The sequence below is a fragment of the Uranotaenia lowii genome, chromosome 2 (genome assembly GCF_029784155.1).
Source record: "Uranotaenia lowii strain MFRU-FL chromosome 2, ASM2978415v1, whole genome shotgun sequence".
NCBI classification, from domain to species: domain Eukaryota; kingdom Metazoa; phylum Arthropoda; class Insecta; order Diptera; family Culicidae; genus Uranotaenia; species Uranotaenia lowii.
In genome coordinates, this window is record NC_073692.1 from 180,113,594 (window position 1) to 180,138,451 (window position 24,858).

The window sequence follows — 24,858 nt, forward strand, 5'->3', positions numbered from 1 at the left end:
ATTTTTTGAAGGAGAATAAGATGCTCTGATGTGCCTTTCATATATTTTGAGCCAATCAAATCAATCAATTTAAAAAAAAAATATCATTGTTGCCAATTTTTATCGTATGATGCTATTGGGTTTTTGGTAGGTTTAAATATTTTCTAAATCGAAGGAAAATTATGAACCAGTTTCCGATTTGACAAAAAAGTTAATTATGATTTTATATAAAAGAATAGTATCCAACTGCCTACACAAGTGAACATCTATTTAGCTCATGTTTTAAAAAGTGTTTAATACATTGGAATTTGATCATGTTTAAAAAAATAAAATTGAAATTGATAAAACTATTTTATTTCAGACATCACAAAAGGCCGTTTTAAATTTTTTGATATTGAAATTTTTTATTTATCTGACATCTGTGTTAATGACTGCAAAACGTTTTGTTTTCAAAATTATCTGAAATTAATTTTGGTTCTAAAATTCAATGAGACTTGGTCAAATTCCTGTATTTTCGGAGAACTGTTAAAAAAAAACAAATAAAAAACTTATATAGTTTTTTTCCATCATTCGAAATTACTCGCAGTCATCGAGAAAGTGAAATGATAAACGAAACCTTAATTTTCCTCTATTTTTTGACCGTCGTTTCGAAAAATTGTTGATAATGTACTCTTCAAGGAATAAATAACAATTTTTAATTTTTTTCATACTCTCTTTGATGCAAATTTGTTGCTTTCAAAAACAAGTGATTAAATTTTCAAATCATTCGTATCAGATCAAATAAGGTTTGAAAATATTCTTGGAAATAAAATTGATGGATCACAATTCATAATTAGAAATAAATTTAGAATTCGTTTCACTATTCTAAAAAAAACATAACAAAATAATAAAAAATAATTCAGTGTTTTAAAACCAGTTTTCAGTTCAAAGCAATTATAATTAAAATATTATCTCAAATATGTCTTTCGAACGTATAGTTGCAAAATTAGAATCATTAAAATTTCGTAGTGATTACCTCGCACTGATATGAAGAAGTTCCGAAGAAATAGATAATTGAAAGTTTCATAAAATCTTTTTCAATTCAACAATGAGTGTCTAAATTTTCATTTATTAAAAGACAATTATAATAAAAGATTCCTTAATGAGCTCATAACTCTTTTTTTTTACTGGTATACAGAATAAAAAAATCACCTCAAAACAACATTTTCTCCCACGAAAAATAATAGGTTTGCAGATTTAAGTTGTATAAAAGAGTATCAAAAAAAAGTTTGAATAGAAAATGGGCTGAAAAAGTTGTTTTCTCATTTTGAAAGTTTTCATAATACAGACTCCGTTCGATTTTGGCAATACCCCCCGTACATGTTTCCAAAATTGAATGTTGTCAAAATCGATCGGTTTTTTTCTCACCTTTTTTTTTTCATTTATTGCCACAAAAAACTATTGTTACATATTATCATTAACGTTGTTTTTAGTCAATTTTTAACCATTTTCAGTATTTTTTAAATTTAGGTTTTTTATACGTTTAGCATTTTTCTTGTGTTGTTCATAATGTTTGGTTTTCTTGTCATAGATGTTGTTTTTAACATCCTTAATTCATTTTAGTTTTGTTGTTTTAATTATTTCTAATCTATTTTTGAATTGATTTTAAAGTTCTATGAGTTTTTATCTTTTATTTCATTTCTGAGTACATACTGTATAATTTATATATTTTTTATTTGTAATTGTATTTTATCCCTATTTAAAAACGTGAAGACGTAATTATGATGCTTGTCTTAATTATATTGGTCCTTTTATAGAGAAAACTATAAGGTAATACTCTTTCTAGAAGACGTTTGATTTCACACACATGAGCAACAATCGGATGTTGCCAAAATCGAATGTTGCCAAAAACGACTGGAGTATGTACTTCAAATTTAGTTCAATGATATTGAATTAAAGGAAAAGAGGCAGTGTGCTTTATGTATGTAAGTAAATTCAAACTCTTATGACCGGAAAACTTACATTACAACCTTTGTGCAAAGCGCGAATTGATTTAAAATTTAGCTTAGCTTAGCTTAGCTTGATTGACTACTCACATCCACCTTTAATCATTGAATCCGAAATGCTTCATCAACATTTTTCATTCATTTAAATTAACCAACGCAAGTTTAAGTTATTTTAAAATGTTTTAAATTAAGAAAATATCATTATGAAAAACAAAAACATTTCGAATTCCACGATCGCAGGCGTGGCTCAGTAGAACGAGTTCTACATCGCCAATGGTTGCTACTCCGTGATTGACCGAGGCCATCAGTTTTGTTCAGAGGTCAAATGAATGGAGCCTGGGATTGGCAACACATTCAAAATGCTCAAACCTGATGCTCTCTCTTTGAACGTCAATAACGGCGCCGGCCACATTCTAGTAGTCAATGGATAGATTGGAAAAGGTAGGAAAGGCCCAATTTTGTGCCTTGGGACCGAGGTCACCTCTGCATCCTAGCAAAACAATTTTCGTTTGGAGGTTTGGGTTCAAGGATTCGATTGGGAGACACTTTTGACTAGTGTGATCAAAACTATTGTCACTACACTACTGAAACCTAAACAAAATCTGCCTTTATTTTGAAGTATTTTCAATGAGATTTATTTCTCACCTAAAATCAGTAAATTTATGGATTAGATAAACTAGTTGAAAACGTCTTTAACGAATTTTGAAATCTATTGCAAACTGTGATTGGTGTTACTGAACTATGTTACTAAACTAAGAAACTACTAAATGTTACTAAGCTTTACTCTTATTTAATTGATGATTTGGTTATTTCTGAATTGGTCGACTATTAAATACTGAAAAGATCAATTAATTTAAACAATTAAAAAGCGTTTATTTGTAAAATTTTTTGCATATATGATTACTTTTTGGGGGATAACGCTATCACATAAAAGTTATTAGTTTTTTTTCCTGATTTTGCTTAAATGCTTAAAGAAACAACGGATAATGGAAGGAATTAGTCATTTTTTTTTTATTTTATAATGTATTTCGGCTTAGCAATCCCTACCTTAATGTAGGAAAGACGCAGGACGATTATTTTCAATTGTTATCTCATTGCGAAAGCGCGTTTAGTAAACACCGTTTACTTTCAATTTTATTTAATTTTACCTTCATTTTAAGTCTATGACAATTGACATTCTAAAATTATTATTTAATCAAATTTCATTTATTTCGTTACATTACTTTAAAATTATTTTTAAATAGGTTTTGAACTTGTTAAACAATCAATATGAGAATGAGTTATTATTTCATAGATGTGTGTCTAATAGCCATAGCAAAAAACATAGCTGTTACAATAAACACCTTAGACCGTTAAATAATAATAAAATAAAAATGCAGACTATAGATTTAAAGAATTATATACTTTCTCAAATGATGTTTAATGATTCTTGAGACTATATTCTATGGTGTATCTTGATGTTGTTTTAATTTGTTCAGTCTTATGAAAAAAAATCTTATCGATTGATGGACGAAATCATCAATATACTAGTTGAAAACACTCGACTCATATCGCATAAAAGTTTCTATGCAATTCAAGTTTTGAAATGTTTCCGAAATTCGGAACGAAATATTTCCTGCCTGCAAATATCTACGGTGTCAAAACCTCAAAAATATGTTTTTTTTTCAAATTATTATAAAACATCATTTGAGAATGATGAATAATGACTAATAATGCATAAATTTGCAAAATACTTATCTTTACACCGTCCTTAGATTATCGGAGAAGCTGGATTTCAGTCTAAGTTGGTCCGGGAGGCGTAGCACCAGTCCCCTTTACCGTAGCGTCTTAAAAACTTAACACTTATTCCTCCGATTCGAACGCCGAAAATCCACTTTCTCTACATCAAACACTATTTACAAAACATTGGACCACTATTAAACTTGATAAACGTTATAACTGGATTTTTGCTAAAATTTCCTGTTTTTTATAAATTTTCGGAAGCAAGGAAACAATGGAAATAAAAACGCGACCGCTCCCGGGCACGGCTTACTGAGACCACCAAAGCACGAATTGATTTAAAATTTGTAGATAATCTTCATTTCAATCAAGGATTCAGATACAGACCCCGTTCATTCATTTCAAATTAATCAAAATTAAAGTAAAACGTAATATTAGCATGGAATTTTTTAACTTGGCCTAGTAATATAAGTTTTAAACAGCAAAGAAATTATTGATTCCTTGTTTCACTGCTTAAAATAAATATAATTGAGCGAAATTTAAAAGGTTTGTGCTAATATTATGTTTAATATCAATTTTGATTAGTTTTAAATAAAAAAAGTGACATAAAAACCGTTCGATTCTGGCAACATAGAATTTACGGGCGTTTTGCCAAAAGTGAACAGGGTCTGTATTGGATAAATAATATAGTTCAGACAATGTTAAAAAAACTATAATTAAAAAAAAATAAACACAAAAAATTATAACATTTCCTTACATCGCTAAGGACGTTTTCTATTTTGCTTCATCACTGACACTGCAAAACGTCTTCATGCTGAAAAAATATCAAAGATAATTTGGTTTTAAATTTCTGTAAAAATTTCGTCAAAATTCACAATTAAAAAACTGACTAAATGAAAACTTTGGAACATGTTTTGCAGTCGAAACCTCTAGCAGTCTTTTAGAAAATGGAACATGATTGAAGCCTTTATTTTTAATGGTGTTATCCTAATATTGCTCGTTTAACAGCTTTAATATAAGCAGATGTCAAAATACCATACTCTAAGATAAGCTACCATTTAAAGTAAATTTAGTCAACTAAAATCGATATATGAGTTTCAACTCAAATATTGTGATTTTTGAGCCTTGATTGAACATATATTTTTTTAGAACTGCCCTGATAAATGCGTACTGTTTTGAGGACTAAGATTTGAGGTAGTGTTTATAAGGTCTAAAGAACGTATGATGTTAGTTGTGTTAAATTGAATATTTTGAGATTTTAGATAGCTTTATAAACCAAAGTTCAAAATAAATGTTTGCTTGTACGTTATCCATTGCAAATCAACATCTCTTTTTATTCATTAAAACAAAACAAAAATAGTAAATTTGTCCAGGTTCACGACAGTTCCAGAATGTTGATAATAGGTACAATCACGAATTTTATTTAATATTTGCAACTTATTTTTGTGGTTCCAAAGATTATATTCAATTTAGTAGAAAATTTGTGATTATTATTAAAAAAAAATACATTGAAAGAGATTGTTAAAAGTTAAAGTGAAAATATTTGAAAATCCTTCCAGCTTAAATTTTATTGGCAGTTCCATTTCTAACTTTTCCCACCTATGAGACCTTCACCCAATCGTTGCTATGCTAAGATACGTTTATAATGATAACTTTGGCCACTAAAATAAACATTATCCATCGACACCGAAAAACACTCCAGAAGGAGCACCCAAATCGCAAACCAAACAACCGTCTCCCGGTCTAATTGCTTCCAAAACACTCCCAAATTGACTGGAATTGAAAATTGGCGAAAGTGAGTATAGTAGATAGAATGTTCGTTTTGGGGCACACGAAAGAAAGAATGAAGCACAAAGAAAACTTTTCCAATTTCGGATTTCTCATCATTGAAAATACGGGGTCCCATCAGGGCAGGGTATGTTGTGCGAAAACGAATGAAGCTAGGCAGGTTGGTGGGTGGAAAACGAGATGTTTTCTAATGACATCACCAAAAAAATACTACACACAACACAATCTGGCAGCCAACCGGTTGGTTTTGTTTTATTTTGTGCCCCCGAGCGAGGAAAGAAAATCGAACGATCGGACGGAGTGGAAAAACCGCGATAATTGAACGAGTTTTCGCTCCCGGGTTTCGGTGGATTTGGAAATCTGAGGAGCGTTCGATGTGGTATGTAGAATTTAAATTTTAATTTAATATGCTATGCTTAAATTGTTAAACACTTAAGGCATTACTAGATGTTTGAGAGAAGAAGGAAAAAAAATCCAGGCCATAATGTATTTACAAACTTATATACATCTGCATTCTGGCGGAGTTGTAAATCATTTGAAATAAACTTTCAAAAGATTTTTTTTATATTAAAAGATACTGAAGTCTTTTTTTAATATTTGAACTATAAGACAACAACATCAGAAATTCCTTACTTTTACGGTTAAATATTATAAACAACACTCTGGGAAAATTATGTAGGGTCAATTGAATAATGAACATTTTGTTAACTTTAAATTGAAACAAGCTAAAACTTGAAGCTAGTGGGTTCCCATATTAATCTATAAACAACCAATCGCTAACTTAATCCGCAATGAATGTTTTTGATCAATAGTCAAGTAATTGAAAGAAAATGTAACCCATTCCATACGTCTTCTCAGCACACATGTTGAATACCTACCTATACGAGTTTGAATCAGGTTTGCTAATTAAAAACACCTACAAGAATGTTTTGCCATATAAAATTTGATTGACGAGAAAGTAAATGCTCATTTGTAGCCCTTGGGATTAATTACCAACGAGTTGGAACACAGTCAACACACACACATACGTTTGTTTAGACTTGAGGAAAAAGAAAAGCGTTGATTTGTACACCTGTGGAATTGGACTAGGGCGATTCATGATTTAAAAGGAGATTTTAACAAAAATTTAAAAATATTTTTTTTTACAGTTTGTATCTATTTATGAGATTCTTGTGTTGGGTACATCAAAAGTCGATATTTGATCCCGTTAGAATTCGTCAATTCAATTTTTGACGGTCGCCATAAAATGACAAATTTCCTTTTATAGTATTAAAATAATCTATCACCTCAATTTTCACTTTCTCTTAAAAAAAAAACAAGTATTAAATCACTAGTGGCTGTTCTTTTAATATTTCGATAAAAGTTTGGATGATTGTTTAGCGGTTTTAAAAATTCCTGCAAAGATTTCAACCTTCAAAACACATCTAGAACTGGTACTAAGATGTTTTCTCGAAAAAAAAGTCTACGAAGAGTCTTGTTTTACAGTTAATGAAAAAATCTCATGAATTGGTCAAGAATTTGACTAACTTGGTCCATGAAAACTGTTTTCCAACTTTACGGACATCCCACAAACAACCTCGCTGAAAAACGGATTTTTTTTTAAAGTTTTATAATATATTTAGGTTAACTGAGTGCCTGATGGTTCGTTATATTCAGCCACTCTGTTTCAGACATCTATGGAGCCACCATTTAACAGTTTACCTGGTAAAATAAGCTTTATTCAATTTCTTTTCAACTGAATGTTTTTACTGTCATAGTGCCCTTGAAACATATTCATATTTCCTTGAATATCTAGAAAAATTGATACATGGTATTTTGTTAATACCAGAAAGTTTCTCAAGTACATCGTATGCTGCACGCTCCTCTGTTATGGATGTTTTATTCCCTATATGAATGATATTGGATGCAGTCAAAATAGGTTTCATATTTTTTTGTATTCATGACAACATAAATTAAAAAAAAAATATTGAGAAAAAAGTGGAAAATTATAGTAAGTGAGAAACGTTAGTAACCAAGACAATTTTTACCCCATAATTGTGCTCATTTATAATGTATGTTTAATGCAAAAATCTGTACTGACTGATACTATTAGAGTAACTTTAAGTCTATCATTTTAACATCCCCCCCCCCCCTCGCCTCCGTTGAAGGTCCGGGAAAAGCGAATGGCTCATTATAGCCGTAGGATGTTCGGTGGACTCGATTTGATAGTAACGAGTGAGATCGTAAGGTCCTTAATGGCGCACTAAAGCATATCATTTCCAGCAAGTGTGGTGACTGGACCTCACCGTTCAATACTTTAGCGACGAATGTTGCTTGTTGAATCCTTCAGCGGCGTTCCAGTGTTTCAATACCCAAAAGCTGGCAGCGATTAGGATAAGCGGGAAGATCCTCAGGATGGTGCCATGGCAGATGTCGTAGGGCGAATGTTAAAAAACGCTTCTGGATGCGCTCAATTCGTAAGATCCAACACAGCTGGTAGGGGGCCCAGACAATTGCAGCATGTTCTATTATGGATCGGACGAGTGCATAGTAGAGCGACTTCAAGCACAGCGGATCAGTAAATTCTCGTGCTATTTTTGAAATGAAACCAAGTTGTCGATTGGCTTTATTTATAACGGTTGTTCGATGGCTGTTGAACGTGAGCTGTGCATCAAGGGTAACACCTAGATCGTCAACTTCCAATACCCTTTTAAGATGCTGATGATCGATGCTATAGTCGTGTAGAATGGGTGATTTTTTTCGATGGAAGGTTATTACATAGCATTTAGGGATACTAACCGATAACTTATTCAGTCTACACCATTCACTAAACCGATCGAGCAGCGATTGGAGCTGGGCACAATCCTCGGTGCATCTTATTGGGACATATATTTTCAAATCATCAGCATATGCAATCTTAGTTCCATCATCCAAACTGATTATCAGATCGTTGACAAACAATACAAACAGCAGAGGCCCAAGATTGCTTCCCTGAGGCACCCCAGACCGATTTATGAAAGGAAAGGATATGCTATCACCAAATTTAATTCTGATACACCGATCTGTGAGGAAGGATTCCAACCAAACAACCATGTTCTCATGAACACCAAGTTTAGATAGTTTGGCAAGCAATATTCTGTGATCAATCCTGTCAAATGCAGCCTTGATGTCGGTGTAAACAGCATCTACTTGGTTTTTACACTCCATCTGGTTCAGGCAAAACGATGTGTATTGCAAAAAGTTTGTACTCACCGATCTACCAGGCATAAACCCGTGCTGGTCAGCCGCAATATATTGGGATGAAGCTCGCAATAGAGCGCCACTCACGATGATTTCGAAAAGTTTAGAACCTGCCGACAAACTGGTTATACCTCGATACTGCTTTACGTCTCTTCGATCGCCATTTTTAAACACTGGAAACATAAACGAATTTTTCCATTTTTCAGGAAATTTCCGTTGCTGAAAAGATCTGTTGTAAATTCGTGCTAGAGGCATTGAAAGAGCTTCGATGCAGCGGCAATACATTACAGCTGGAATTCCATCAGGTCCAGGAGCGAATGAGGTTTTCAACTTCCTCGCGGCGTGTACAATTAGCTCTTGGTTTATCACAAAAGTGTTAAGTTCGATAGCATCAACTGGGACATGATAATTGGCTTCGCTGCACTCAGTTTCGGAAGAAACAGTGTCTGAAAACACCGATCGGAAATGCTCTGCAAATAAGTTGCAACAGGTATCCGGGGAGTTACCAACAGCATCATGGTAGAAAACGGAAGTAGGTAAAGAGCTCGTTTTACGTTTTGAGTTTACGAAAGTCCAAAAATTTCGCGGATTACTGCGTAAACTAGATCATTGACATAATTTTCAGTAATTTTTTGACAATTTTTAGTATTTTTTTTTAAATTTTTTTGCTATTATGTTTTTGGTGCATTTTGCACTTTTACTGTTTTGTTTATAATGTTTTTGTCATACTTGCTTTTTTTGTCATTCTCCATCATTTTTTAATTATTTTGAGTCATTTTTAGTCCTTTGTTTGTATTTGTTTTTTTTTTAAGTTTATGAAATTTTCGTCGTTATTGTCATTTTTGAGTCCTTAAAATTTATTATTAATAATTTTTTAAAAATGTTTGTTGTTGTTGTTGTTGTTGTTGTATTTTATCATTTGTACACTCTAAATTAAAGTGTTTGTTTTTGTATTTTATTAGGAGGACATATATAAAAAGCAATTTCTGTATGTTTGTTTGTTTGTTTGTTTGTCTTCTATAGACTCAGCTGTCTTAAGAGCTAGAGAGCTGAAATTTGGCATGGATGCTAATTAGGACCAGGAAGGATGAAAAATGTTTTCAGATTTTCGGATGACCCCTTCTGAAGGGGGTCGTCCATAGAAGACAAATATTGTTTTTGCGATATTGACGTTACTTTTCGTCGGATCGTGTTGGAAATTTGCACATGAGTGTTTTGAAAGACGAGCAATCAATTTCTGGTGTTATATTCAGCCAAAGGGGTTGTCCATATAAACTTTTCACTGTTTTTGCGATATTGACGTTATTATACATCGTATTCAGATGAAAACTGGCACACGACAGTTTTGAGGACGTGTAATCGATTCGAGGTATCAAATTCAGTGTAAGCGGCCGACAAAAGGGATCGTCCATATTAAATTTTCAGTAACACTGTGATATTGACGTTTATATACATCGGATTGGGGTGAAAATTTGCACATAGGAGTCATTAGGGACAATCAACTGATTTCACCTATCCAAACTAAAATCAGGGGTCGGCCAATGGGGTCATCCATATTAAATATTCACTGTTGATCCGATATTGTCGCTATTATACATCGGATTCAGACGAAAATTGATACACGAGAGTTCTGAGAGATGAGCAATGGATTTCAGGTATGAAATTCACGTACGGGGCCGGCAAAGGGGGTCGTCCATATAAACCTTTCAATATTTTTGCAATATCGTCGTTATTATACATCGGATTGGGATGAAAATTTGCACACGGTATATTCCAGGGACGGGCAATCGATGTAAGAAGACAAATTCGGAACTGCATCTGGAAAATGCTTGGTAATTGACTTTCATACAAACTGTTCATGACATACTCCAAGTTGAAAGCGAAACGGAGTTCGTATGGGATCAGCTAGTTACTTTATATTTTTCGCTAGGACCAATGTAATACAAATTGGTCCTAGCGAAAAATATAAGGTAATGTCCTTCCAAAAAATCGTTCGATGTTGGTACATTAGGGTTGCCAGATTTTCCGGTTTTATCCGGGTTTGTCCGGATATTTGATATAAAATTTGGGGAAAAGTCCGGTTCGGCCCGGTTGCCAAGATTTTACTAGTTAATCTCGGATTTTGCCCGGGATTATTTTCATTCTTGTTCTCAACTCAATCTTTTAAAAACAAATTGTGTTGTATTTTGTTTATTTATTCCTTCAAAACAAAATTTTCTGAGCAAGTTTCATTAAAAAATATTAATAAAAGGTTTTTGAAAAGCCTAAAATACGCTTTAAAATCTGCTAATAAATTTAGATGTAAATTTTTTTTAAAACTTTTTTTTTTTGGTTTTTAATGAGTAATTCCTAGGTTTTGACAAAATTTGTCCGGATATTGCCCGGGTTTTGATGGACAATTTCGAAATGAAATGTCCGGATTTTGCCAGGTTTTTAGATAAAAAAGCCCGGATTTTCCGGCCCTGATACGTGCTGAAAAAATTCTGGCAACCTTATGAGACATGTGCAAAAATCGAATGTTGCCAAAAACAAACGGTGTCTATATTAATAATTCTGATCTGGAATTCAAGTTCAGAAATCGATGTGAAATTCGGAATCAGCTTCTACATCCAAATTTTGATTGCTGATTCAGAATTGATATTCAAACTCTAGGTTCAGAATCATTTCATAAATGAGGATTAAAATCAAGATATAAATATAAAGATGTCTCATCCGTCTTATCTTATCAATCTCTCAAGATTGAAATCGCAGAAGATCGCAGATTTAAAATTAAGATTATTAATTTGAATATAATTGCTGAAAAACTCAAATATAATGAAGAATTTGAGATCATTTTGCAATCCTTATTTTGATTATAGGGCCGAGATTTTTAATTATGGAACTGAATTTTCATGGAATTTATTTGCTGACAAAGAAACATACAATCTTCACGTAACTGCAAGGAATTCAATATTTTCTCGGTCTACTGTTTTACAAAGTTTATATTGCAGTCAATTTTCAAACTTAAATCTTAAATTTGAATCGTGTTTTCAAGAATAAGATTTGAAACGCAACATTTTGATCTCTTACCTCAACTTTCGGAAATTTTATTCATTTTCTTCGATGACTGATATCTTTGAATTTGCTCAAGAGTTTAGTAAATTTGATTTGAGCAAATTATTAGTTTATTTTAATTTAAGGATTTCTTAAATCTACCTCTAGCTAAAATTACAGACTCCTGAGAAAATGCGAAGATTTTACTCATCGATGAAAGTAATTTTCTTTTTTTGGTTACTTAGGAGTTCATTAAAAATTGAGCTTGTCATTTGAATTATTTTAGGACGTATTTTCGAAAGTTACGATTTCATACGAAGATACATACTGATTTAAAAATAAAATTGAAAACTAGTAACTAAACTAGGGTTACCATATACCGCAATACTAAAAAGAGTACAATGATGAAAAAAATTCCAAAAGAGTAGGATAAACGTTAAGAAAATCAAAATAGAACAGAGTTATTTAAAGTCATTCAAATGCTGTCAATTTGTCGGGAGTAATATAGGTAAGAAAAAGTATTCAAGATTGCCTGCTTTTTCCCGGTTTCCCAGATATCGTAGCCCGGGTGCCCAGATTTATCCAAAATCTAAACAAAATACCATAACTACACTTTTTTTTCAAAATGAATGATTTTTTGAGCTTGTTTCATCGAAATACACGTGCAAACATTTTTTGGAAAAGTAAAATTTGAACTGAACACCGCTGACTTTTTCTCTTCAATTTTCATGAGAAAAGCATAAATTTTGGTCAGATTTGCCCTGATTTTACCCGGTTTTTAAACAGAAAATTTTAAAATCCAATACCAGGATTTTGTAAGGTTTTTGGGTTAAAAATTGCTGGACTTGCTGCTCGACCCGAAAACATTTGGAAAATATTATGGAAACTTAGGTATGACGTATATGATAATTATAATTTTTTTCATGAATTGTTTTCAACTAATGAAAAGAGAAATGAAAAGAGAAAAGAGAAAAAAAATGTTATGCTGACAAAGCACACCAAATCCGGAAAAATACTTGGTTTCAAAATGAGATTTTAGGCACGTATATTTCCTTTGAACAAACTATATGTTAGATTTGTGCGCTACGAGTGAGTTTTGCTCAACAAGGCACGAAACTCACATCGAAGAAATATAGAATTTTGTGCAGATTTTTTTGGCGAATTTCAGGTACATATTTCTTTAACAGCGAATAATTTTCATAAAAAATCAATTCCATAAAGAAAATCCTGTAGATGATTTTTTTTTAAATAAATTAAAGTTTTATTGCATATAACAAAACTTTGCAAAATAGTTTATATTCTGCATTATATTTGTGATTTTCAGCTGAATTGTGTGTACAAACCTATTTTGATTTATCATTTGAAATTTGAAAATTGAATTGACAAGCAAATTTTTAATTTCATGATCTCTTGAATTCCTAAAACATTTTGTGTTGATTGTAAACTCATTAACAAGCTAAATTGATTTTTGAATTTTTAATCTACATTCTGAATCTTAATTCTGATAGATAGGTACTTTATTCCAGATCAGAATTTCATGAGGTATGTTTGAGACTCCTCATTTATGAGTCTGTAATTAAAATTTTGTAGTTCTGATTTAATCTTAATTCATTAATTAAATTATTTAATTTTAATTTGTATTGTTAATATGAATTAAAATATGAATTTCAAATGATGTATGATTTTGAAGCTTGTTTGAATTTTGTGTAAGAATTTAGTTTAAGAACTTCGAATTTGAATAAGAAATTTTTTTTCATACTCGGAAAACTATTATCAAAATATTGAAAATGCATATGATTTTCGAAAAAAAATGATTCAAATTTGATATGAAATGCAAAACCAAATTTGAACTATGATTTCAAAGCAACTTTTAATTTCTAATTTCTTATGATTATTTATTCAAACTGAAAAACAAGAATCCTAAACTGGATACAGAATCCGAAATACGAAAAGAGATATACAATTTTGGTTATGGGAATATTTAACCAGAACCCCCGAAAATGTGTTCAGTTAAGTTATTCGAATTCGAATGATTTTTTTTTTCACTGAATCAATAATTGTTATTCTCATTTAAAGATAGTCATGCATTAATGTGTTAAATTTACAGAACTCGTTATCACTTTTTATAACAGTAACAATGCGTTTTAGGCTAAGTGGTGTTTAGAGAGAGCACTTAAAAATTAAGTTTTCGTTATATATTTCAACGATTTAAAGCATTTTAGTTTATTTTCAAATAAAAGTATATACAGAGACTTGAAAACATTAACATGTATTTTCGTATGAACTTGAAAGCCCTTTCTGAAAGCTGCAAGTGTAATAAGTTCGATCAGCTAAATAAAATTAAGTCTCTCAGCACTACTACCGCACTATGGGACACTTCCATACAATGAGGTGGCAAAATGTATTATTCGGTGTTTTGGACTCATGTAAATTTAGAAAAATTTGTATCAAAATTACTTTTATTACTCATTCATACAAAAATTGTTTAAAAACAACTTATAATGTAGAATGATCGGTGTTATTTTAGACCATACTTTTTATTTAATTTTAAAGACTAATTGATAATTAAATGATGAATTTTATCAAAACATTTCATAAAACTCAAGAGAAAAATGCGTGAAATGATTGAATAATCATGAGAAAAGATTTTGTTTGATGAACCAGCAACAATTTCGTTGAATTTATACTCATAAATAGGTGAACATTACCCAATTGCATGATATTTTCAGCTTTGTACAAGTGCCTGGAAACTCTACATTGTGTTTTAAGGACCTTAAACTATATAGTTAAAGCAAGGGATGAATGACTTGTAGAAGTTAAAATCCAACCAAAAAAAAAAAATAATTAAAGCAAAAAGAGTATAGGACAATGCGGGGTTTTTTTTTTGACAAGGCTTTAAAGTTTGTGAATTTTGAAAATAGTGTGTAAAAATTTTGAACGGTTCAAATGAAAGCTTTCTATTCAAGCTATCATATGGTTCACTTTAAATTAAAAAAAATATTTTTGATAGAATAAACGGATTTTTTTTTTCATCATCATGTAAATTTTTCAATTTTTCAAAGTCTGATGACTGTGGTGCGTTTAGTGTCCAAGATAATGAGTTTAAAAACTGGGGATATATAAATCAAATCTTGTGTTATTTACAAGTGAAAAGTTAAGTTTTTCACTTTTTGCCGCCCACTGTCCAAACTCGTCCTATTTTTCGATTAAATAATCTTAAACCAAAAATCTTGTTAAATGTTGAATCACCTTACCGCAGCATTCTAATTAAAACGTATGTATGTTTCACAACATAAATAACCAACGCTGATACAGCCAAACATACACGAGCTGTAGGATACAAACATTCGACCAAGATCGGTTAATTTACCTTGTTATTCTTTTACGTTCCAGAACGATATTTGTCTGTGGTGTTGATGATGATGATGGCGGTTGATGGCGGTTGATGATGGCGATGATGATTGCGATGTTTACCGATACCCCACCAAATTACCGAACAAACATGTGTGCGGCGAATCCACTCTATTTATGTTTGACCAAAAAGGAGATTGCTCAACACTTGTTCAAATTTTGGAGAACAAACGAACGGATTGGTACGTATTTAATCACGATGGAAATCTTCACCCGTTCAAACTTGGCACCATTCTAGTGCCAGGGGAAATTTATTGCGAGTAGGTGGTGGTTTGAAGAAGAATCGTTCGTATAATTTTTAGGATTTGGCACGTTCTACTAGTGCATATCGCCTTTCTTTGCCATCTACGGGTACATCTCAAATTTAGTGCAGTCCCTGGCAAATTGCAACAGCTTTCAATCATTTTAAGTTCAATAAATTTTACGTCTGCGGCTCAGTAAGAAGCAGTTCGGTGCATTTTGTTTTGAAGCAATTGGTCTGAAAGGCAGTAAGTTTTATGATTATTTGACGACTACTAGTTAAATTGACTTTAACGATCGCTTTTATTTGCATTTGAAGCATGCAAGTCTTGAAGATCTCACAAATAATAAAAGAGACAAATTGAAGATTTAAGTGAGTCAGCCTGATGTCAGTAGTCTGGAGAAAACATTATCTTGCTACAATATAGCTTCGGAACAGGTTTTAGTGTAAAATTATACTTAAGAAAACCATTCTTTCAACCATTTGCCATTTGAAGAGCATTTGAACAATCGTTTCGAGTGATTCAATATGAAACAGATTCGTTTAAGTTAAGAGTAATTTTTATCTAAGAAAAATGACCATTTTTACCATATAAAAATTTTATAAATCATTGATCTATCAAAAGTAAAGCATAGAAGCTTGCTGAAACACCTATCTAAGGGATGATCTATTTGATAACACTTCCAGAAAAGTACAAATCCCGATATTTGAACATTTTTCTCTGCAAACACATAACTACAATAAACATTTATTTTGGAATAAATCAAATCAAATCCCCACCACGACACAATCGCAATTCTGTTTCAATTAAATGCAAATTACACAGGTACGCGCTGTCATTACCGAGCAATTTGCAAATCAAATCCCGAAAGCAAAATCGAACAAACAGGACACGAAATTTTCCCAAGCAATTTTCTCCCCCCCGACGGCTTCAGAAATTGGATCAGTACTCCAAACAGCCGGCTGTAATAGCATTTATCATTAATTGCTCCGGTTTGTGATGTTGTTGCTGTTGTTGTTGCTGGTGGTTTAAATACACAACAAACTGCCCACGCAGCATAGGCTTTATGCTATTTTTCTGATGATGCTTTGCGATTGGCAAATGTTTGCGTGTTTGAGCTTAAAGCTCTCTTTTCCACACCTCCCTCGCATTTTGTGAGGAATAAACAGAAGTAGGGGGTTTCCGGTTAGGCTTTAAAAGGACCGTTATTCTGGCCGTTCTCAGCTGCCGGGTTAAAATTTAACGGAAAACAAGAAAACAACAAAATGTATTAAAATATGAATAAAACGTTCGGCTGCCTTTGTCATGGGTACATTTAAAATACAAGTTCTCAATATCAAATGCACGTTCACTTGTTTCATGATATAATGATAATGATTTTACAACAACGATATTTTTTTTGTAAATTTACAAAAATGGAAAAGCTTGAGACAACCAAATGCTTCTAAGCGCTTTCACTATAGATTTACCGAGACACATGAAGAATACCTCATAAATAAGGTACGATCAACGACATTACTTAAATTTAATCGTTAGAAAATCTAACTTAAACGCTTCAATAGTGCTTTACTTATGTAGAGGTCCTTATCAAAAGTCACAGGCAAAATTTGAGATTGATTTGAAAAAGGAGAGGGGTCACATAACAAGTCTAATTTTTTTATAAGAATTTAAAAGGTTTTTTTCAGAAAGAGCATTGAAAAATGGATTTTGAACAATGAATTTATTTAAACTTAAATTAAATTTTTGTAAGATGCGGAACTAAAGTGTGTTGATGTTAGTTATTATAAATAAATTTGTATGGTAAGAAGTTTGCCTTAAATTAACCAAAACGGTTTGCAATGTGTGTTATCCACTTCGTCGAATTTGAACCGATTATTCAGCTTATAACTATGTTGGGAAACTCAGAAATAATCTTTTGTTGGACAAATAGATACCGTAATCCGGGGTAATATTGATCACTTTTTTCAATATTTTTCGATTATTTTTCCTGTTAAGAGGTATGTGGCATGTTTAATATTTTTAAAACCAGTACTGGACTCCTATGAACGTAAAACATGGTTGCAGAAATTTATTGGACTTGTTTAAGTTTGATTTAAAAATCGATTTCGTCGCTGTTCAGGAATTGATGCTTTGGGGTTACATTGATCAGTCTCTATTTTGACGGTTTTAACGAGTTTTCTTGATCATAAAGGATACAAAACACCTTCATAATTGTTTAATAATTCTTATTTAACAATTTCACCTTGCTTTTTAAGGTTTTCTTTTAAAAACATTTATAATCGAAAAAAACAATGATGCTGCATACATCTAGGGGCAAAATTTATAATAATTGCTAAATTGTTTAAGTTTCAAAATACAAATAAAACTTTACCTTCACACATTCCCCTAAGCCCTCCCACTATTTCCATTTTCATTTTTTCTTAAAAGTTAATCATTTGATAGGATTCCTATCCATTTGTCCAATAAGTTTTTACTCCTGGAAAATGTCCTTAATTTTTAAATATCAAAAATTTATCATTAAATGACTATAAAAAAAGCACTTTAACTATACATATACAAAGAATAAAAGTTGTTCTTTCACATTCAACCACCCGTTTGCTTCTAAATACTTTTTGGTATCATCAGGAGAGCTGTTTTTTTGCGAGCTTGGAAAAATATAGTAATTTTAAGATTTAGAAATTTCATTTTTACTAACAGAAAACAATTTCAAATACAAACCAAATTTTGTGTGTTTGATACTTAATTAATAGGCTTTCAATCGTAGAAAACAGTTTTCAAAAATTCAAACTATAGACTAAGTTATTGATGATAATGTGGAAAAATTTATTGATGGTCAAAGTTACCCCGGTGATCAATGTTACCCCGTTTTACGGTACTTTGACAATAAAGAAAAGTTCACGGAATGGGCATTAGGTAACGTCATTGAAGTTTTTCGATATGTATTAGTGGTAAAACTGCTCGTTCAATGCTAGGAAATCTCATCGTAAGCACTTGAAACAACAATCCAATCCAATTCCAACAACTATATTTTAAAATCTACTCGAAGTACTTATTACACCAGAGTTGTAAGTGGTTTTAAGGCACGTTTTTATTACATTTGTGTCGATATTTTCTCGATATAGCTCTAAAATATTGATAATAATTGTCGCAACTCTTCGATACAATGAAGGAGTGGCTCCAGAGAGTAAATCAAATATTTTTATATAAATGAAGTTATAAACGGAAATTTCGTTTTCTCTTAAAATTGTTGCAACTCTTCGACACAATGAAGTAGTGGCTCCAGAGAGTAATTAAAATGTTTTTATATCAAGGAAATTCTATCAAGAAATTTCGTTTACTCTCTGGAGCCACACTTAAAATTTATTTGGGGCTTCGAGGAAAACCACTATTTTAAGAAAAAGTTGTCAAATGTTCATGCTTTCACCATTCTAGTCTGCGCATGCATCCGTTATAATTTTTCAGCAAATTTGTCTTTTCATCAGAATGCGGTTAAAATTAAATAGCAGGGTGGTCACAGAACACGAAAAATCGAGAAAAATCATGGGAATTCAGCCACAAAACCGGGAAAAATACAAAAGAAAACCAAAATTCAGTTTTGGTTTCATTATCGGGGATTCTACCAAAAATCCAAAACTCAGAATTATTCAGTATTTATATTTCCAAGTCAAACTGTCAAAAATTTGTATGAAGAAAGTTATTAAAAATCTACGCATCTTCAAAACCAATTGCGTCTAAATTGAAAAAAAAAACATAGAATTCAGAATTCCTTGTGGCAAACTTAAAAATGTTTAAAGAGACTTATATTTGATACATAGATTTTTTCGGTGAAAGTAATTAATTCAAGAGTTAAGCACGAAACACAAATAAAAAATGAATGTACAAACCATATTTATGCACGGCACGGTGCTTTATAACAACAATTTTGACACCTTTGGAAACTTGCGGTGTTTAATAGCAAAGTGTCTCCTATAAATCCAAGATAGGAGATAGTTTCCTATTTAACTCCTAACTTGTTATCTGAATTGACTCCATAAAGGAGACTAGACTTTAATAAGGACTTTTTTTAAGTTGAGCTTCAAAATTACCTTTTTTTATACTCAATTTACTGCCGCTGGAAGCATAACTGTCATATGTTACATTTTGACATGTGAGGTACATTGGTGTCTACCGCCTTGTTGTGATAAGTATTTTAACTATATTTAATAGGAACATGTTTTTTAGTGATCTCGATGTTTCTATCAAAAAACGGCAATCAAAAATTTTAAAATGAGTCCTCTATACACCAAAAAGTAGAAAATTTCAGAATGTAGCATGTGACAATTATGCTATCAACGGCAGTTTAGTGGTTATAATTTTCCAGTAAACTTCACTTTTAAAAGCGTCTATACTCTACTTAGCAAAAATATAAAAAAAATTAAAAAAATTCCAATGGAAATTTACTCGAAAAACCCATCGAATTTTTTAACAGTAAAGAATTTTCTAGAACTTCGTAATGAGAGTTTGTTGATGTACATCGTAGGTTCATAGGTTTTTTTTTATGAAGATGTAGGTCATCCGGCCTTATCCAGTCACCTCAGATGGTCCTGAGGCCTTCAGAAAGACGACATTTTGAACGCGTATTTGAAAAGGTGTCAGATCTCAGACCTTGAGAAGGTCGTCAAGCCAGGAAGATTATAGGCCTAAATGGCCGTTGAACCTTCAAAATTTGTCAAGCCTATGGAAGGTCGTGAAGCAATTGAAACTGTTATCCACTCTTGAGAATGTTGGCAAGCTTTTGGATGGTTCTCAGAAAGTCAGACGGCCATCAGAAGGTCTGCCAAAAGGCGTATAACTTTAAGATGGCCCTCAGGCCTTCAGAAAATCGTTAGACCTTTAGAAGGTTATTCAGGCTTCAGGAAACCACCAAGAAAGACTTTCAAATTGTCACGATCACGACGCCTTCAGACGGACGTCGGGCCTAAAAGAATATTTTGCCTTAAAAGTCGTCTATCCTCGAGATTGTCGCCATGTCTTCAGGAGATCATCGGGCCTTCAGAAGTTCGTTCAGGCTTTAAAAAATCTTCAAATCTTCAAAAACGTAAGGCCTTTAGAAGATCGTCAGGCTATCAGGACTATAGAATGTCATCCAGGCTTCTGAAGAATGTGTAGCCTTCTAGTAGATCGTTATGCTTATGAAGTTCGTCATAGCTCGCCGTAAGATCTTCAAACTGTTGTCGGCAACTCAAAAGGTCTTCGCTAAGCCTTCAGAAGGTCATCAAACCTTCAGAAGGCATCACCTGGGTTACCAACTAATAAAGGCCTCCAGAAGGTCTTTAGGCTTTTGGAAGATCTTCGTGCTTCAGGAAGCCATGAGGACTTGATAAAAATTCGTAAGGTCTTTAGGCCATCAGTATGGCCGAATTTCATCTAGTGTTCTGAATAAGGACAGGCCTTTTGAACGTCGTCAGTTCATCAATAGTTCATCACGCTTTCTGAAAGTTGTGAGGTTTTGAAATTTCGCCAGGCCTTCTGGAGATCCTTAGCCTTCATCTTTCAGCCAATCCTTTAAAACTATTTTACCTCACTCAAAATATATTTGTATTTTGAGTAAAGCATTTGAAAAAACGTTAATAAATTTAATTTATTGTTGTTTTGTTACACTATGTAAACATACATAATAATAAAGTTATTGCCTTAGAATTGATTGATTTTACTTTTTTTTTCTCTTATTCGAAAACACATGGCAGAAAATTCTCATTTTTCATTGGTGTCAAGAGTTTAAAGAAGCCGTTCGCAAAATACCCGTTCAAATTTTTGTCGTTTCTGTTTGATCCTACGTAGTCTGCCACAAATGTTGACCGCTTTCGATGATTTTAGATATATTTTTTTCGATATTTTTTTCCAGTTTCTCAACATTTTAAAAATAGATCAATAAATTAAAGTTAATTACCTCCAGCAGGTTGTGAATAAAAAAAAAGAAGGTAAAAAAAAACAATCTCTTTTTGAATTGCTTATTGCTATTGACAATTGAGCTAATTATTTGGAATTGTAAAGAAATATCTACAGATGCTAAACATGGTAGAGTTCAATGACTGCTATCCGTGAACATTCGGGGGAAAAGAATTAAAAAAGTTTTCCATTTTTGTCTTTGCTTCGCTGCATTTAATTTCTTTCTGAATAGAGTTTTGAACACATTTTTTAGAATAATTCCGGTTATTTGATCAATACTTTTATAGAACATACTTACTTTCTCAAAAAATCTCTATAAAAAATGAAACTGATGTTTTTCAAGTACGCTAGGGGTCTATATTGACTCGAGCTTATTTTGACTTCTTTGAGGGCGGAATCCAAATATGCAATTTGTTGATTTTTTTGCTACTAGCATAAATATAGATATTCAAGGGATAACTTTTTGAACAAGGGTAAAAATCCTTTAAAAACTTTTTAAGGTAATACATGTCTAAGATTAAAGAAGAAGACTGGAATTTTCTTAATCATTAGTTAATTTATCATAGTCTAGTAAAATATGAAAATTTTCAGGATCTTATTAAAATAAATTTTAATCATAATGAATTTAAGATATTGTTTAAGCATATCTCAAAACGAGTTGTGTCTTCAACAGAGTTGTTATTCCTGAATATCCTCGATATTCAATGTTCTTCAGTGATATTAAAATAGTTACATGTTTTCTATTGCATTTTCTTCTATGTCATGCATTATTTCTCTGGAACTAGAATAGCTGGGCAAAATCATATTCCTTTATCAAGTGGATCAGATTTGAAATAAGTTTTTTTTAGTCAGTTCAGTAACTATCAATAAATCATTTCACTGAAAACCCAGTAGTTTAAAATTCCAAAATGCAATAGCTTAGCTTAGCTTAACTTGCTTGACTACTCATATTCACATTAAACAATTGAACTCGAAATGCTGTTTGATTACAAACTCCAAGTAACAAAAAATTCCAAAATTTAATGTCACCAAAACTGGGGGAAGCTGACAGACGATTCTGTTCTTATTCTGTTGTTTACAGATTCGGAAACAACAAAAAAGTAATGTTTCATAGTAATTTGAGTTCCACAGTTTCAGATTTTTCTATTGTTTATTTTTAAGTCTCTTTCTTTGCATAAATCCTTAAAATAAGTCTTGATTTAGCAAGCGTAGTTTGTATTTGCAGAAATCTTTAAAATTTGGCTTACTTATAAAGAAGTTTTTTCCAAGCAAATACTACACAAAATTTAACCGGAACAGTTAATTTTTCCGATATTTTTATAAATACTACCACACTCAGAGAATAGGAAGGTACAAGGTTATTTTGAACAAAAAACTGTAACTTTTTTCACTGAAATGAAATCCATGCATTACAAAGCAGTAAGAAATTCTCTACAATATTTTGCTCAAAACTTTTATGGGTACTGCAAACAAACTTCCATTGTATAATTTTAAACTTCTTTAAAAATTTGCATATATTAGACCAAAAATTAGGCGCTACTGTTTGGTGAGCTGAATATTCGGCAAATAATAATTTGGTTAGCTTTACCCTGGATGAAGAAACTTATCTTTGATTTCTAAAATCATATGTACATTAAAATTTCATTTTGAACTTCAAATTTATGAGTTTTGAATTTATAGTTGAGATATTTTGAAAAAGAATTCTTAAATTCGAGTTTCAACAAATGTAAACTGCAAAATTGTAAATAAGAAATTTACTACGCTTTGAAAATGATCAAGAAATGTTTTTTATTTGTATTGGTTTAAGAATGTTTTTGATTTTACTATCAAATATTTAAAAATCATCCTTTTGTTTATTTTATTTCCAAAATATGCATTTTGAACTTAAAATTCCTTTGTTTAAACTTAACAAAATACAGTGGGTGAATTTAAATTGAACAGGAACAAATTTATTTATTTTTTTATATCTTTAACTTTGATATGCTGTTAAAAAATCCTTAAATCTTTACATTCTAGACTATGAAACTTGTTTCCCATATTACATTTAAAACTTTGAAATCGGAATTCAAAATTGAGATCGTCTTTTCATAATTCTGCAGTGAGAAACTTGAAATGATGCAAAAACAATGTTTTATTGAATTTAAATTTTTCAAGCCAATATTTAAGGCCTTTTCAAAATAAAAAAAAACTTTTTATGAATTCTAAAGAAAATATTTTTTTATTAAAAAATATCCGAAAAATGGTAAGTTAACTAGGATAATGATGAGCAGCTTCTGGTCTATATCTTGTTCAGAGACCAAAAACCTCAAAGGGGAAATAAATAAAGCTTAATGAATTTTGTGAAGATAATTGGATAAATAAGTACAATACCAAACAATTCCAACAATCCCAACAATCTGTGACACAATTAAAAGTATTTTCTAAATTTTCTCAGCCTTTTGAGAATATTTAAAATTTATTTATGTTTAGAATATAAATTTTTAATTAACTTAACTTGTTAAGAAAACAATTTTTAGCATGATGATTTTTAATTTACTTAACTTATTAAGAAAGCATTTTATAAAATTGTCACAGATTTTTTTCGGTAAAGTCACAGAGCCCAAGATTTTTTTATTGCCAAATACATTAAATATTTTTCAGCTTGTGGTAATGTTTAACATTATTATACTTGGAATTTTTTTTTAAGAAAATGGCTGGTTTCTGTAAAGATGAGATAAAAGATATGCTGATTTGGCCTTCCGGTTGAAAAAGGCGGATTGACTTAGGATGGGCAGATTTTAAAGCCTGCTACTGTGGACTAGTTGTTTAATTTGGCTTTCTGTTAGAAAAGCCGAATTGGCTTAGGAAGCGCCAATTTTTAAAGCTGATGCTGTGGACTATTTGTTTTGATTTGGCTTTCCGGTGGGAAAAAAAGGAATTGATTTGGTCTTCCGGTGGAGAAAGAAGGATTGGTTAGGAAGCGCAGATTTTTGAGGATGCAGCTGATTATTGTTTGTTGTGATTTGGCCTTCCGGTGGAAAAACATGGATTTGGCTTAGAAAGCGCAGATTTTAAAAGCTGCTGCTGCTGTTTGTTTGTTGTGATTTGGCCTTCCAGTGGAGGAAGACGGATTGACTTAGAAAACGCAAATTTTTAAGGCAGCTTCTGCTGATTGTTTGTTTCGATTTGACCTTCCGGTGAAAAAAAAAAAACGGATTGGCTTAGAAAGCGCAGATTTTTAAGGGTGCTGCTGAGGATTGTTTGTTTTGATTTGGTCTTCTGGTGGAAAATGAAGGATTGGCTTATAGTGTTTTCGTTTATTGGCAGTGGCAACCTAGTTACCCACGAGTTTTGCCCTAACTGCTGTTATGATGTTCGTTTATTAATTCAGAAGTCCACTAGTTTTGCCCGAGATTTGAACCTCAAGCAGGCGGTTGCACCCCGTAAAAGTTGCCAGTATTGGGGGTAAGCATAAGGATGAGTATAGCAACCATATATTTGCATCGTCCCGGGTAACGATTCTGTTTGTTCATTCAGAAAAAATTTGGCCCCACGCTAGTGGAGAAAAACGAAAA

The 24,858-nt window shown here is 31.9% G+C and overlaps 1 protein-coding gene across 10 annotated transcripts in view; it reads right to left on the reverse strand.

Moving 5' to 3' along the window:
- Positions 1 to 24,858, reverse strand: part of LOC129749152 (Kv channel-interacting protein 4-like) — a 446,730-nt gene that overhangs the window by 117,391 nt on the left and 304,481 nt on the right. The window lies entirely within an intron of this gene.